This window comes from Musa acuminata, chromosome BXJ3-2 (genome assembly GCF_036884655.1).
Source record: "Musa acuminata AAA Group cultivar baxijiao chromosome BXJ3-2, Cavendish_Baxijiao_AAA, whole genome shotgun sequence".
In the NCBI taxonomy this organism is placed as follows: Eukaryota; Viridiplantae; Streptophyta; class Magnoliopsida; order Zingiberales; family Musaceae; genus Musa; species Musa acuminata.
The window spans coordinates 15823129-15840874 of NC_088350.1; the positions used below are offsets into that span (position 1 = coordinate 15823129).

At 34.4% G+C, this 17746-nt stretch overlaps 1 long non-coding RNA gene across 11 annotated transcripts; it reads right to left on the bottom strand.

Annotated features, from left to right (window-relative positions):
- Nucleotides 1-368: 368 nt before the first annotated feature.
- On the bottom strand, nucleotides 369-15778 carry LOC135631868 (uncharacterized). Of its 11 annotated transcripts, none has more exons than XR_010494539.1 (4): nucleotides 13680-15443; nucleotides 11789-12811; nucleotides 5693-8943; nucleotides 369-865 (listed from the first exon to the last, which is right to left on the bottom strand). It is a non-coding gene; the product is annotated as an uncharacterized LOC135631868 (long non-coding RNA). The 11 variants fall into 11 exon arrangements; XR_010494540.1 differs by lacking the exon at nucleotides 369-865 and adding an exon at nucleotides 11502-11592 and having other exon boundaries at nucleotides 5521-8943; nucleotides 13680-15438; XR_010494538.1 differs by lacking the exon at nucleotides 369-865 and adding an exon at nucleotides 11502-11690 and having other exon boundaries at nucleotides 5521-8943; nucleotides 13680-15438.
- Nucleotides 15779-17746: the final 1968 nt, after the last annotated feature.

The window sequence follows — 17746 nt, forward strand, 5'->3', positions numbered from 1 at the left end:
ATTAATCAAGAAAAAATGAAAATAATTAGAAAGTGACCAAAACCCACTAGTGTTAGTGATGTTAGAAATTTTTATGATTAACTTTTATAGAAGACACTTACCTTTTGAATGACACTCAAAAACATCTACTATTGTCCAAAAAAAAAAAGATCTCAGTACATCTATAGAAATATTACCTTAGAAAAAATTCTAATTTGATAAAACATTCCATTTTGAAAAGATATTATATATACAATGTACACTACACAGAAACCTCAAAGAGAAATATTATCCCTAGAGTTCGAATTTCTAAAACCAAACATGAGTCATACAAGTTGCTCCTATGGGCAGGTTGAGCAATGCACTCATGTAGTGATACTCGCAGATCATTTGGATTGTTTACAACAGAGAGGTACCGATCAGCTATTGCCCCCTCCACGTTTTCTCATCCAGGCTTGAAACATGCAATGGCAATGTCAAGCAATAAACCTAAAAATTATGTCAAAACAAACACAAATGCAACCAATAATAATCTCAAATTATAACAGAAACCCACGACACCAAGCATTCACGTTCACAAGCAGCACATTACGATCGTCCACTCGCATGCATTATCTACAGCAATGCCCACCCCCTCTTATCCATTTAGACAATCAATGTGAAGACACAAATTTCTAAATTATTACACAACTAGACAAAAATATCCACTCCAAATTGAAGCATTTGTAACAATGCTAAACATAACATTAAAGTCCTACAAAAGAAATTACAAACAATCAACGTTAAGCAACCACCAACCAACCAATATTATACTATCATAACTCCAAATTGAAGAAACATTGGAAAGAGGTAGTTTTGGTCATCCCGCATCTACAACAAAAGCATACTGAAACCAGAGAAAAATAATATATTAAAATACACCAAATACAACAAAATCAACAAAATGACAAAAATATTCAAAGACTAATGTTCGACAAAAAGAAAGAAACAAGCAAATTCCACTAAATTTGTATTTATACGAAAAAAAATATGATCACACATTATTAGGCAACAAACAAAACCATCCAACACTGCTGAAACATAAAATAAATGCAAAAAAGTTTCAATCCCACAAAAAGGCTACTGACAAAAGAACAAGGCATATAAGTGCAAAGGTACATACAATGACATATTTGTTCAGTCATTCCAATCTGTCAAACCAAACCTAATGTAGAAAACCATTAAAATAAGAACAACGAAATATAAAATGGTAGAGGTGGTCGATTAGCAAAACCCTGAAACTGAACCTTACCTGAGACAAACTATAATCAACATCTACCATTAGCAAAACGATGTCAAACCAAACTTAATATAAAAAAACATTGAAATAAGAACAAATACACATGGTAGGGGTGGTTGATTAGCAAAGCCCAATCAAACTGAACCCTACGACAACCTAAAACCTGCACCACTATTCCACAACTTCACCAACAAACAGTTCCAATGCCATTATATGATGGCAGTCAAAACTATAAACTATAATCGACATCATGCTTAGCATTATTCAACAGTCAATCCCAACTAATAACTCAATGACTAGACAACCATCGGTCAGTCCCAACAAATTGAATCAACCATTCCAGTGCCATTGGGATGATCAGTCAACCAATCAACCAAACAAAGAACCATCAATCAAGTTATTAGCAGCTTCAACCCAATATAACAAGCTTCACATTTACATGATCTGCTACCAATACCAATGCTCATGTTGCCAACCAAGCAAGGAAATGGAAAAAGAATAATAATGAAACCAAGGCTTGTAGGCGAAGTGTTCTATTTCTTTACATAATAAAACCTGCACCATCTATCTGAACCTTGCACATCTAATCCATACCGCAAGATACTGATGGTTGTCAAGCAATCACAAGATCAACTTCAAAAGCCCAAACATGAAAAACTTTTTTGGCTGCAAAAAGAATTATAAATGGCTTTCCTCCTAAACACAAACAAATTTAACAAACTTTGCAGTCAACCACGACCATTGCATTCTTCAAATTCAAAAGCACTGTTAATTAGCATCCCAGCCAATCCTACTAATTGCATGTTATTATAGGAAAGCCTATTCGACCAATTACAACAAATTATATTCTACAATTGCAAATGCCCATATTCTAGCTGAGTATGATTCCCTTCCAGAAGAGTATCAGAACATTAAAACCATTTTTGACCAATCACAACAATTACATTCTTCAATTGCAAAAGCTCATATTCTAGCTAAGAGTATGGTTCCCTTGGAGAAGAGTATCAGCAAATTAAAAACCTAATCAATTAGAATAACCAGAGCTTGCTCATGACACTGACAAAATGCGGATCCAAAATCCAGAACCATTTCATGTATGAAATTGATGAACCAACCAGCTGAACTCATTGAAAATGACTATCAATGTCAGGACTCCCAATAATCTGACATACTATACATCATATACTACTCTTGTGCAGAATAAGATGACATACTATACAATATACATCATATACTACTCTGGTGCAGAATAAGAACCGATAGAAGAAACACTATAACTCATCCTGAGCAGACTAAGAATCAACTGTAGAAACTACAACTCATCATGAGCAGACCAAGAATCAACTAAAGAAACTAAGAAACCCAAATTCCGCTTTCCTTCTATAATTAATGTTTCAAACACAATGATAACTAACAGCCCAGATCTAAATATTAGCTATCATTATTGGCATAGTTCTCTGCCCGACCTTCTAGGTTCATAAAAAAATAGAATTTTATAACAATAATAAAACTACTAAAGGATGCTTAAGTTCATGACAGACCACATCTCAATCGATGATACCAGAGAACCCTAACAACATGAAAGAAGAAAAATCAACTAAGTAGTTTAGTAATATCAGGAAACACAAAACAGCTGAAACAACAAGGTGGTGCTTTTATCCCATGGCTCTTGCATAAGAGCTCGTAAACATATTGTTGATGCCCTTTTTTTCCAGAAGATAACCCTTGTTTTCGTTTTACCCAAATAGTACCCCTAATTGTTGTAATTCTACCCTTAGCCCGTCCGTCGCCCTCGCCCTATGCTCCCACTGCAAGGCCTCGTGGCTCTATGTGTGATGCCTCGCCCACACCCTTCCCCGCCAATATGGTTTAGACCTATACCAATGTGGGACTAAACAGATATAGGTCTAATACTCAATATTATTCTTAGACCTAAACTAGTGTCTGTCTGATAGTTGAGATACAATTCTTTGGTTCGAATGGACGGCAAGGCAATTCAAAATTATACTATCGAAGGGGAATAAAATGACATCACTATACAACATTGACAGTTTCTGTCAGTTAAGCGTGGAATGGATAACAAGTCAGAAAGAAAGGATGAAAACGGATCAAAAGTTGCATAAATATAACATATAAAGTACATGACAAATATTCAGAAAACAGAACAATCACAATTTCTAAGCAATATCAAATTTCCATGATGAATTCACTAGACATGAACAGGGACATAAATATAACATATAAAGTTATTGCTAATCTATGTAGTAAGAAAATAAATCTAGCATAAATACACATTACCAAATGCAACAACCAAGACATTCTCATGTCTTTCCAGTATGGTCTTGTACAAGGAATTATAGACATTGCAAGACAGAACACACATCAGTTGCGCAAGACATGCAAAAAATTCACATATAATTACAAAACAACTAGTACAAATACACAGTATAGGACAGTATAGGGCATACACACAATACATACACACAGTATAGGGCATACACACAATACACGACATAAAAAGGTAGTTACCCAAACAAGGCTACATAGTGCTTAAAATAACGTCTAAATACTTGAATGATCACTAAAACAGTGTTCTAACACCACAACTGTGCTACCTTTAAATCACTTAAGAACACTCTTTTGACATCACAATCAAAAAACATCCTAGTAAAAAATTACAACTAACAACAGATAAAAAATAAAAATTTCTTTGATGTCTAATATAAAAGGAATATACATGTCAGAGTTCTAAGAAGACAAAAAACAGATCCCAACATATTGATGCACCACAAAAAAAACTTTCAACTACAAAAAAATTGTTAATGCCTTCCACCACCTTGAATAAATCAATGTAAACAATCGATGAGGTTCTTCACCACTGAAGTTTTTACAAGAATTTTGTATAGGGAGTTTGTATAACATTGATGCCACTGAAACATTTAATTTTGTGGGGACACCTGAAACTTCTTTTCAACATTACCAAAAAAATAACACTTACGGCTGATTAGCTCAAGCTATAAGATAGACAATAATATGAAATTATGAATACCCCATTCTGTATCCATGTACCATGTAGGTTCACCAGTATCCAATTTAGAAATTCTGATGTATTTGCTCATATTAAAGTGTGGCTTACATAACCAGAACAGCCCCTAGAGTAAGTTAATGGGCTTATTTAAGTCTCGAACTCAAAACACCAGTATCATTCATAAGCCCTGCCAGTAAAGAACAAAATCCAAGTTTTTCCTACAGCAGCTCTCAGAGAAGCTTATAATTATCATGATGATGTTCCTTAACATGCATTAGAATGCTGCCAATAAAATGTTCACCAATGGGCATGGTTTCTTTTTTCTTGAAAATACTCATGAGGAAGCAGCTTTTGTGACAATACAAATGCCAAACAGAAAACATTAAACAAACAAATTATTAATTTACCGAACATACAAAAGACACAAAACAAAAAACAAGACAACTATAACTATGTGGATGTCAGTAGGAGATATTGAACTCATTTATAACTCTTACACTCAAGGTTCGTTGTACCATAACGTACCGGTATGAGCGGTACATACCAGTCCAACAAGGAACCGTAATGGGTAGTATATCAATATGCCACAATGTACCATGTTTCGATACATTCGATACAGCTCGATACGTACAATACCAACAACTAGTCAGCTCGATACGGACCGGTAAGATCTCTTTAACCATATTGAAATAGTTCATAACATAATCAAGATCAAGGTATGCAATTTCGAATAATACTGTCCGGTACGGGTAGTACATACCGGTCCGTCAGCTGACTGATACACGAACCGCCTGTTACCGGACGAAACGATATATATATATATATATATATATATATATATATATATATATATATATATATATATATATATATATATATATATATAGACGACGTCGCATCGCCTTTTTTGACGAATATTTATATATAAATATATATAAACTTTATATATATAATATATATATATAATATAAATATATAATATATATATATACATATATATAAACGAGACGACGTTGCTTCGATGACATCACCGAATTATATATATATATAAATATAAATATATATACCGAACGGTATACCGAACGATATATCGCTCGTTATACAGTATCATACCGTACCGAGCGAACGTCAAAATTCTGATGCGGTACGAAATCACGAACCTTGATCAAGATACAAAACCAAAAGAAGTAACATGAGATAGATGCATATAGGAATAAAAAGAAAAATTCAGAAATAATGCAAAAGAAAAAACTTCATATATAGAGTACATCTAAACATCCCTAGACTCGAACATGACTAGCAGAATGCTGCCACTTCAAAATATTACAGAAATCAAAAACCTGTTTGCCAAATGACCCAATTAATGAATATTTAACAGACCATCCAAACAAGTGAAAATTACATACCATTATTAGTCAAGATCACCAACCAAAGGTTTACCACATTCACTGTTAGCCTCATCCTAACTTCTGAACAATAGATAAAGCATAGAAGAGAATCAAGCACATGTTTAGAAAAAGAGACGAGCAAAAGCTGAATAAGTGGAAAGAGAGCAACGGAGAGATTTAGTACCAATGATTCACAATGATGAAGTGCAACATAATTTGTACCACCCAATACAATGTCCATAAAGTAACAACAAAAATTGTGATATAGAATTGAAGTCAATGTACAACTAAAATCTATTTCAAAGAAAAAAAAGGATATTGTGAAAATTAATCTATAGGTTCTTTGACACTTTTATGATCTATTCCTACAATCAGACATTTTGATGACCTAGTTTGTATATAAAAGTGCCCATGCTCATCATGATGGATGGCATTAAACCCCATAATCAAGATTCAGAAACTAAGACATCCCAAAATTTCAGAAACCAAAATATAATGACTTACAGATTGCTGCAACTACAAAATATAATAGAATTGAAAACCCAGTTCGCTGAGTGACCCTATTGGTGAATATTTAACAGACTGTCAAAATTACATACCATTATTGCTCGAGATCACCAACCAAAGGTTCACTGCATTCACTGTTAGCCCCATCCTAGCTTCTTGAACAATAAATGAAGCATAGAATAAGAGAAACAGGCATGTGTCTCAAAGAAAAGAAAAGCAAAAGCTGAATAAAGGGAAAGAGACCACAGAAATTATGATACCAATGGTTCACAAAGATGAAGCACAAAATAATTTGTACCACCCAATGCAATGTCAAGAGGAAAAAAAAAGGAAATTCTGAAAAATTAACCAAAACTAAAACACCAAAACCAGGACATAAAAACAATAGGCTCTTCAATAGCCAAGTGAAAAATAACAATGGATGTAATGAACTCATTAGAACAGAGAATGTACCAATTTCATTATCAGTATATCACAGAAAGTTCCAACAAAAACAGACATTTTGATGACCCCATGATCATGAAAGATCACATTAAAAACCCAAAATTAAGGTTCAGAAGCTAAGACACCCCAAAATTTCAGAAACAAAAAAGCTATTGGATGCCACACAACAAAAAAATCAAGGAGGAGATCAATGTTCAGAAGATCTGAAAGACAACAAATGAATACATAAAGAGACCAGGTGTATTATGTAGAAAATAAGCAGATGTATCAGTCACCAGGCTTTATAATCTATCTGGAGAGAGTCAAGATAGATGTCATCATATCTCTTATATATGCAAAACCAGACTGCACCAGGTGATGGAACAATGCTTCTGGAATGTCACAACAGAACAGCAAAACAAGAAGCAGACTTCTCACAAAATGAACCAATAGATAACTACAAAGCCAACAGCTATCACATGGAAAAAGATAATGCCCATAATTCTCAAGCCAACAGCTATCATATGCCCAACATATTTGCCAATTGAATACCATTATAGAATTTATGATTAACAATAGAAAATTTACCAACCACCAGAAAAAATAAAGACAATTAGGGAAAAAAGAGAAGAAGAAAAATGTGAATACATAAATAGAATTAGATAAAACAATCAAGCAGTAAAGTAGAAGTCCAATGCAATCACCAAATGTTGACAAAAGGAGAAGTTGATCAACCTCCCTGGAGAATACCTATCCAGCAATGAACTTCTGACCATAAAAAACATCCAATGCAACTACAAATCACATAATATCCAACTTTATAGTCTTCTTAGCTAAGCTTGGAAAACAACAATGATAGTAAAGTGGTTATTGCAATGTCCAATTTACCAGTCTTACTTCTATTCTTGTTCGTTTTTGTATTTAATTTTAAATTCTAAACAGCAAACCCATCTGTTTGATAAACGATAATCAATGCAAATCTCATACTAATTGCAAAATATGCTACAACCTATACGAACAACAAAATCAAATTACTAATAACCAAATTGCATAGTAGCTAAATATATCGACAAAGAAAATGTAGTCAAAGAAAATGTAATCTAATAATCATAGTAGCTTGGAAAATGTAGTCAAAGAAAATACCAAACACGATTGAACAGGAAATACATTCAACACAGTAAATTAGTCGTAAAAGCATGGAAAGTGTAATAATTAAAAAAAACAAACATAATTGAACAGGAATTGTCACCATACTGAATAAGCTCTAAAATAATTCAAAGATGCAACACCAAGTAAAAAGTCTCACAAGTATCATAACATCCTCATAAACAGTCCAAGCAAATTCACAAGGGATAAAAAAACACATGCTCTTTAATTTCAAGATAGCTATATAACCCTTTTCTCATATTCTTCAAGCTTCAAATTTTGTCTTCACATGTTTCCAAACATGCTTGCAAACAATCTCATATGCTTATTTCCCAATAGTTATATTTTTTACTAAATAATATTTTATTGTTACCTGAAGACAATTATGAACACCTTCCACGTATCATTTTCCAACTCAGCTTACTATCTAAACCTAGCAAATTACTAAAAAAATATAGACTACTGGAATAGTTTTGAAATATCAACAAACAATATAGAAGATAATCATGAAACAATAATGTAATACAAAAATTCACAATTCAATAAATAAATACAACCAAAATTAGATACTCCAAAATTCCTAATAAACAAAATTAAGATTCATAAACACCTCACCAACGAAGAAAACTAAGGACAAATTCCCCTCATGACAAACACTCAAAAATTGGTGATGAACAGTCATTTAGTCATGAAAAATCCAAGAATACACACAGATGCCAACTAAAAAACATTAATGTTAAAGCATGGAAGCATAACAATATATCAGAAAAAGGGTCCATACAATTGCAAGTCGCAAAAAAGCAAGTTTTGAGCAAACAAAACTACATGAACATGGCAGATATGCCTCATCAAAGATATGCCTTGTCAAAGACTCCTGCTCAAGAGAAAACCCAAGACATACAAATCTAAGACCCAAATGCACCGCCCCCTTTCAACCAAACACAACCTTCCAGAGTTCTTTGAACCATATAAACATGTACACACAGGAAAAGAACAAAATCGAACCAAAACTTGCAAACATCATGGGGAATAGCAACAGGTACTAGTGGATCAATTCAAATGTCAGTTCCAAGCTTTTCAATCTAATGTTAATCCTGGGAAAACCAGTTAAAGCCAATAAAATCTTTCCCATGAATTTCTGTTTAATCATGCTAGGCTTTCCGAAGATGTTCCAACTACATTGTTCACATCACCTGTAACGAAACATAAGCAAATCATTCAATGTGGGCACAGGAAAATAAAACAAAATCCAACAATGAATTGCAAAACATCACAGGCAATAGCAACCGACACAAGCGAATCAACTCAAAAGTCATTTTCCACCCTTTTCAGTGTCCTAATCGAACCTTCCACATTTCTTTGAATCATATAAAAATGTACAAACAGGAAATTACTACAAAATCAAAACTTGCCAACAACATGGGCAACAGCAATGGGGACTAGCAGATCAACTCAAAAGTCAGTTCCAAGCTTTTCAATCTACTTAATCATGGGTCTTTCCCATGAATTTCCATTAACATTGATTATGCTAGGCTTTATGTAGATGTTCCAACCAAGGTTCGCAATACCATACCGTATCGACATTTCGCCGTTCGCTCGGTACAGTACGAAACGATATGCCGAGCGGTATATATATATATATATATATATATATATATATATATATATATTAAATATATATCGGTGATTTAAAAAGCGCTAGGCGCCAAAAGGCGCTAAGGTCCAAAAACGCTTGAGGCACTAGGCGCTCGCCCAAGCATTCCCGAGCGAAGCGAGACACTAAAATATAAAAATATATAATATAATTAATAAATATAATTATTTAAAATTTTAAATAAAAATATACTATTAAATTAAGAAAATTAACAATATTAAAATCAAAATAATATATTATTAATCTAATAAATATAAATATTATTATTAGTATACTGTTAACAGTATATTGTATACTGTTAACAGTATACAGAAGGAGAAGAAGGAAGAAGAACAGTATACAAAAGGCGCTAAAATCTTGGTTCGATCACCTGGTTTAACCCAGGCGCTAGCCCTAAGCGCCCAACGCCTGGGCTTGGGCGAGCGCCCAAGCGACGCCTCTTTAAAGCGCGCTGCCTGGAAGTGAAGCGAGGCGAGCGACCGAGCGCCTTTTAAAATCACTGATATATATATATATATATATATATATATATATATATATATATATATATATATATATATATATATATATATATATATATATATATATATATATATAAGGCGACGTCAGATCGCCTCGGCGACATCGCCTTTTCCTTCCCCTCGCCTTCTTCTAAAATATTTATATATAAATATAAATATATATTATTTTATTATTTTTTTTTGTTCCGCCCGATAGCGGGCGGTCCGTATACCGGTATGCCGTCATACCGATACGTACCGCCTATACCGGACAGTATCATTCGGTTACCTACCTTGGTTCCAACTACAGTGAAGAAATTAATAATTAACTTTCAAACAATAATTAGCTTTGCAAAAGAAAGCCGATCTTTTCATGTCTGTAATCCAATGAAGAAAACAATGACTATTATACAATGAAGAAATCAATAGTTAGCTTACAAACATTTTGCAATCTTGGTTCCTGGCATCGTACGTCTTTGCTTCATCATAGAACTCATTCAAGTCTCTAAATTCAAAATACTTGAATAAAAGAACCAACCAAAATTGTTTATTCTGTTGATATAAGAGAAAAGATGCACCTCGCCCTCAAAAATCTTCTTTTTCCCAAACACATTTGAAATACAACACATATAAACAAAGAAATTATAAACTTACATACTCATTCAAAGCCATATAAGCCCATAATACAACAAACACAGGAAACAACAGTAGTTCTTGACATTGTATGGTTATTAAAACCAAAATATACACCAAAATAAGAGTAAGCAAATTATTTTATCTACCCAAACAAAAGAAAGTACACCGGGAGAACTAAAGAGACATCCAACCCCATCACTGGATTAATCAAATGACAAGTCAAAATCCATCAGAAGAAAAAATCCACCAACATGTCCACATGCAATGACCAGTAACTAATAAAAAAACAAAGCTAGAACATCAATGATTGAAGTGAAAAGGTGGAGCTGCAAGTCATAGCTTATCCATCTTTGAAGGTTAATTGGCAACAAAATTCTTAAGCTCTTACAATAAAGAATCTCAGTTATAATCATTATAACTTGATAGGAACTTGCCTTCGCGCCCGATACCTGGTGGGCAATTGTTTGCGGACTTACAATTGTTCAATCAACCTTCTAAAGTCCTTGTTTCCTCCTTCCTCTCTTTTCTCTCTTGCACTCAAGGTGCTCACTGAATTGCTTGTAAAGCTTCCCTCTTCGCGAAACAAAGAGACTTGTCCGTTTTCAAACTAATTAACTTGTTGTTTAACAGGTCTTTCGAGACCTGCATAAGGTTACAATTAGGCTGACCCTTTACGGATGCATATATCGTAATGGCGCCTCATGACTTAGGAAATCCCAACTAAATTTGAGAAGTTGACGTAAGGGTGCTTCACGACTTAGGCAACTCCAGCTAAGTCCGTGACAATTGCTGCAATGGTGCCTCACGACTTAGGCAATTCTAACTAAGTCCGTGATATTGTGACAATAGAACTAAGTATATTGTCTACATATACTATCAAAAACAACATGCAAATAATGAATATTTTTCGGCCCATTCCAGAAGATATCTCCGTTCAGCATGACAAGCTGACGAAAATTACCAGAAGTACAGGTAGAACTTCTATTCTCTTCATCATGCAAACCAAAACAACAATTTTGTAAACTTGTTTGTATCAGCTATGGTTGAAGAATCTTCATAAAGGAAATATATTCAATTAGCAATTGGGTTCCCACAAAAATATTCCTTGATGAAAATTGGACTCCTTTGTTTACAATATATAGGCTCCATACTGAAGAGAAATCCAACTTTCTTAACATGAAACCCAACTCCCAAAACAAGCTTCAAGTAGACAAACATCACATAAAATGACAAGCTGACGAAAATTACCAGGAGTACAGGTAGAACTTCTATTCTCTTCATCATGCAAACCAAAACAACAATCTTGTAAACTTGTTTGTATCAGCTATGGTTGAAAAATCTTCATAAAGGAAATATATTCAATTAGCAATTGGGTTCCCACAAGAATATTCCTTGATGAAAATTGGACTCCTTTGTTTACAATATGAAGGCTCTATACTGAAGAGAAACCCAACTTTCTTAACATGAAACCCAGCTCCCAAAACAAGCTTCAAGTAGACAAACATCACATAAAATGAGCAGCAAAAAGTACATCAGCCTGAGAAGATAACTTCTCATAAAAATCAGCAATATAAAATGAATTTCAAGGAAAAACAAGAGAACACAGCATGTCTGTACCTCCCTCCAACTTGATACAAGAAAAAAGTAACAATGCATCTTAAAACCCACTTGTTTTTGAAGCCATCAATTGTGCCATTGAATTGATTCAAAAATCGATATAACAATCAAGTACAATTATCATAACCCAAGATCACCAACAAAGACACCTTAATAGCACAGGTACCTGTACGTAAAATCATTACCACGTCCTAGCTTCCACACAAGATAAAGGAAACATGATTCAAAAGAGAAATGGAAGTTAATTAAAAGGAAGAGAAACGCAGCAGAGAACTTTTATAAGCCAAAGGATCAAAAAGTCGATGAAAATAATGACCTTTCAAATGTAACAACTTTGCACTGTTGGACTGCATTTTGGCAATAAATGAACAGCAATGATGCCAATGGAAATAATGACCACAGAATTCAAGTTATTCAACAAAATTATCTGACTTCCTCTAATACAACCAGCCAAGAACACCAAAGGATGTAATTAACCCAATTTAGAAATGTATTAACTCCAAAATAAAATCCTGCTACCAAACGTCATAACTAATTGTAGAAAACCAGGACAGAAAATCCAAATTTCATCTGGAAAGAGCAGCCAAGAATACAACTGGATGTAATAAACCAAATAAGCAAACAAAATAACCTTCCATATACCCAATTTAAATCCTGCAAACAAACAACATGATGAATTGTTTAAGGTAAAATAATCTCTCATATGAGGCCACATCAGCATTATAGGGCAACATAAAAGACACCAGTCAAAAGTTACACTAGAAACACACAAGGACAAAAAGTTTACATGGAACAAAAAACTATAAATTGTACAGAGAACTTAAAAAACGCCAACAAATAAGAGAGAAAGTAGAATAAAAAACAATAGAACATGAGCCAATCAAAGTAAAGACCAATCAAAGTTATTTACTCAAAGCAAAAAATGATTAAATGTCATACTAAAAAAACATCTACAAGCTAACTGAAACCAAACATCAGATGACCAGAGGCAGGTTAAAACAAAAAGATAATTAAGCTGCAAAATAGAAATCTAACAAAGAATCCAAGAAGAGACAAATGAGACATTAGTATGACCAAAAAGACTTGCCAAGCAAGTAACAGCAAAAAATTCACAACAACAAGAACAATTAACAATTGGACAAAAACTTAATATCACAAACATGCATAAATTAAACACCTAAATCTAAACTATCCTTTTAAAACGAGCAAAACGTATGTCTCATACCAAAAATTCTATTCAAGAAAGGTCATAATCCTAATAACCAGGCTTATGGCAAATGCTGATACTGATGCTTCTGCAACTGCACACAAAAACCCTACAAATAGAACATTCAGAAAACAAAGAGAAAGACTGACTTCAAAAGTGCAAATTTATAAAATGTACCAAGCATGCCACTGGAATAAGTAGACAGACAATCAACAATTAGATAGCCAATGAAAAGTGAAAGGAACCTCTTCCATGAATGATGATAGAGTAGAACATACGAAACCAAATACCACAGGAAGGTAGCAGAAAACTCACATCTCACTTTCAAAAAAATGTCCCATGCTCATGCAAAACTAGATGTCCATCAGCTTCCCCTAGCAGACAACAAATAAAAACAACCAACCATACTTTGATGAGAACCGTATCAAATGACCAACTTGTGCACGTAAGGGCAACAATTAATGTTTGAAAGTAACAAGGGCTGACTAAACCAGCACAAACCAGACATATCCACTGTTCAGATAATTTCGGAAGCCCTGGATCCATCGTAATAAGCGACGTATGTCACAACAATGAAACCCCTTAAATATAACACTATCTAATGGAAAACCTATTTAAATCATTCAACAAAAACCAGAGCATCCTTAATTGGAGCATCCTTTACAAACTGCATCACAGCTACGTGTGGCTCCATACAGATAATAACCACAAAAACACCAGAGCCCCAACAACGGGGTCGATGACACATATAGAATCTGCCACAGAAACTAACCTTATCAAAAATGTAAAATCCTACGTCTCATACCAAAAACAATCCAACAAAGGTGAGTTACCATCTCTATTTAATAGAATCATGCCTAACGATGATGCTTCGGCAACTGCCCACAAAAACACTAGGAATAAAACATTCAGAAAACAAAGAGATAGACTTAACTTCAATATATATAAAATGCTGACAGAAAGAGGACAGGAAAAATAATCAACAATTTAACAGGCAACCTCAAAAAATGAGAAGATGATGGAACTCTTCCCTGATACCCGTCTAAATCCAACTAGAGTATCCAAAAGACACAGAATTGATGCTGATACCGTTAGCGTATATCTCAAACCAAATATCATAGCATGGTAGCAAAACACACACATCTCTCTTTCAAATATCATATCCAGAAGCTTTCCCTTGCACACAAAAAATAAAAACAAACAAACATAACCAACTGGTGGACATAAATGCAACAAATAAAAGTTGAAAGTAACGAAGGCCAACTAAACCAGATCAAAAAGGACACATCCCTTGTTTAGATCATTTCGGAAAACCTGCATCCATGATAATAAGCAGCGTTCATTACAGTAAGGAAACCCCTTAAATAGAACACTATCTAATGGAAAAAATATTTAATCGTGCAACGCATACCAGAGCAACCTTCACAAATTGCCTCACAGACTCCGCGAGGGTTCCATTAAGATAATACCCACACAAACACCACAGCCTCACCTACCGCTTCGAAAGTACATATAAAATCTGTCGCAAATAGCCTTAATCCGGCAAAATTGTGAAGCCCTCTGATAGATCGCAAGAAAAAAAAAAAGAGCGGTTAAAGAATAATCCACTAGTCGGATTCCAATAATCGGAACTCCTAGCCTCTCAATATTCCTATGGGAAAAAAATAGATCATCCAATTCGTTCAGAAAACGAAAACAACAGATATCAAACGCTTCCGATCCGCAGCGATTGAAAATAGATCACCCGATTCGCTCAAGACCAATGTCCAAGTCCCCGAAAACGAAAGCCACATGAACAGAAGGCTTTTGATACACCCCGCATAAGGTAGATCAGTTTCAAGTGCCGAGAACAGAACATCCAATTCGTAAACGAAATCAACGATTAAGGGATGGCTGGGGATTTGGATGCACCACCTATCGGAAACAGATCATCCAATCCGAAAACGAAATCAACGATCGATCGATCGTCCAATCCGAAAACGAAATCATCGATTACGGATGGCTGAGGATCCACTTTAAGGACACCGCAGACGCGCAACCACGAATGCCAACAACCAAAACAACAATGGAAGAGGGCAGGGAGCCCGTCCTTTATAGGGTTGCGGTGAGGCAGCCAACGATCTAGATCAGAGAATAAAAGAAAGAAGCAACGGCTGAGATGGATCCTTCTTAGTTGTGGCCGACAAGGATGGGTCCGTGGAACGGTCGGTGTTGGGTAGACGTTTGCGTTGGATATACGCAATTGCCTACGCCGAAGGTGGACGAAGGTTCCCGAGTCCCGGACGCATCCTCGAGGCACTCCGTTGATTTCGTGACCCGAAACGCTGCTTGCCATAAGAAATAATAACAATAATAATATAATAAATAAATAAATATCAGAATTCTTCTGTGGAAACGAGATAGCGGTGGATAAAGCTTCCGTTCGTCACGTGGTGCGGTGTGTTATGTTGACCGGAAACGTAGCTCCAAACTTTGACCTCCGGACAAGGTGGTCAAGTTTCATCAGAACTTTGTGAACTCCGTCTTAAAAAACTAAAAATAAAAAATAAAAAAGAGGATACAATCGGAACCCAAGCTGACCACCAACCGAAAATGGTAGACAAAGAGATCAATAGTGTTTAATTAATAGACAAATTTTATAAAGTTTAAAATAAATAAATACCAGAAGCCTATCATGATCATTGGCGAGCGTTATTTGTTCTAAAAAGGAAAATGTGTTGAATCTAAATTGAGTTACAAACTGTTAGTTGGTAAAAAGAAACTTATGTTATAACCAGTGTATTATACTAAGAATATCAATAAAAATTAATTATACTTTTATATATATATATATATATATATATGATCGTAAAGAACAGCGTTTAAGAACCAAAGTTATTTCAGAGAGTCTTTAACAAAATATACAAAATATGTACGAAAAAAATTAAATTTGATATAAATATTGGATAGAGTCAGTTTTGTCATCATCAAGAATTTTCGAAGTATCATGTGGGCCTTCGCCATAACAACGAGCCTCCAACCTTAAAAACAAAGATCATATGCAGGAAGAAGAGGTAAGGTAAAGGTCAGAGTCATCTGTTTCAATTGATCACAACTTTCTTTAGAGGGATTGGTAGCTCATCTTGTCTCTAACAATCATGAGGAAGTGAAGCAACCTACCAACTATCATTAGCAAAGAATAGAACACAAAAAATCAAAGAGGAAGGTTTGGTCGAACGATTGTAATGTTTGGTATTATTTCTATTTTTTCAATGGAATTAAAAACCTGTAGCAATGATGTCGCATGGCGGTGGAAGATTTATCAAGATCAGAACCTTCTTCCAACCAAGCTCCTTGGTGTTATGTATCAAACCATTTGAAGTGGTAAGAGAGCATAAAATGGAGTAGGTCCCAAAACAATAAAGCATGAAAGATATGATCGAAAGCTTCAGAATCCATATTACAAAGGAAACAATGATCAACTTGGTAGTGAAGAATGTTCATAAGTCATAAAGAGATTGGGAAACGGTGGCAAAGAAACTTTCAATTTACTTTAGGAGCCATTTCAAGTTGCTAAATCATCTTGTAGCCTGACTAGTTATTTTTCCTCGGGCTCAGTCCTCTATTGAAACAAATATTGACACTACTTGCTGAAGTGCTTCAAGAAGGGCTAACGGTCTAGAACCATCTGTCATCATTAGGCACTTAAGATAGCTGGATAGTATTATTTTTATATACTAGTGAGCCATGGAACCTGGTGAGGAACGTAGATTGTATTTTCACTCTGAGTCGATATTGTAAGAATGACACGTATCTATGCAATGGGTAATTGAAACGTGGATCATATTATACTTGGATCATATTATACTGATGATTTATGTAAGGAGGACTTATTAAGTGATATATCTATTAGATTATGTCTTTATCTAATTAGGTAATATATATTAGACATAATTAAATTTTGATAATGGTTATTAATCAATAGAAAAAAGATAGGATTCGAGATATTTTTTATAGGAGGAACTCTTCTAATTACTTATCTTAGATCATCTACTCTCGTCTATAAATAAACAAGATTTCTTGGAAACTTAACATAATAATAAAATATGCATAATTGAATATATGGATATACAAATACATAGGTACGAGAATGTATGGATACATGACATGATTGAGAGATTATGTATCTTCTCTCATCTCCCCTAGTCACGTGACATTTAAGGGATTATAGATCTTCTCTATTATTCTTTTTCTCCCTAAATTTATTGATCATATTGGTCCTATAAATGATAGGAAGAGAGGAGAAAGTGAGTTTAGTTCTTCTTGCAAATCGACATCACATAGATCTTAGATTCGACGATGGTGAGCTTATAGATCCGATAAATGATTTTTTGAACAACATT